This window comes from Panulirus ornatus, chromosome 48 (assembly GCF_036320965.1).
Source record: "Panulirus ornatus isolate Po-2019 chromosome 48, ASM3632096v1, whole genome shotgun sequence".
Classification (NCBI taxonomy): Eukaryota; Metazoa; Arthropoda; class Malacostraca; order Decapoda; family Palinuridae; genus Panulirus; species Panulirus ornatus.
In genome coordinates this window covers 17522029-17522480 of record NC_092271.1, presented here as the reverse complement: position 1 = coordinate 17522480, position 452 = coordinate 17522029, and positions in this window count along the sequence as shown.

Sequence of the window (452 nt, the reverse complement as noted above, 5' to 3'; positions counted from 1 at the left end):
ATCATGGCGCCAGCTAGCTCAGGAAAAAAAGAAAAAAAGAAAAGATATTTGCGTCATCCTTCTTTCTTTTCTTTCGTACTATTCGCCATTTCCCGCGATAGCGAGGTAGCATTACGAACAGAGGACTGGGCCTTTGAGGGAATATCCTCACCTGGCCCCCTTCTCTGTTCCTTCTTTTGAAAAAAAAAAAAAAAAAAAAAAAAAAAAACGAGAGGGGAGGATTTCCAGCCCCCCGCTCCCTCCCCTTTTAGTCGCCTTCTACGACACGCAGGGAATACGTGGGAAGTATTCTTTCTCCCCTATCCCCAGGGATATCATAGGGATATCATCCTATCATAGCAAGTACGACGAACGTAGAGTACTCGCTATTCACACGTTGAATATATGAATGGTCAGTACTGGATGACTCGATAACATACACACACACACACACACACACACACACACACACA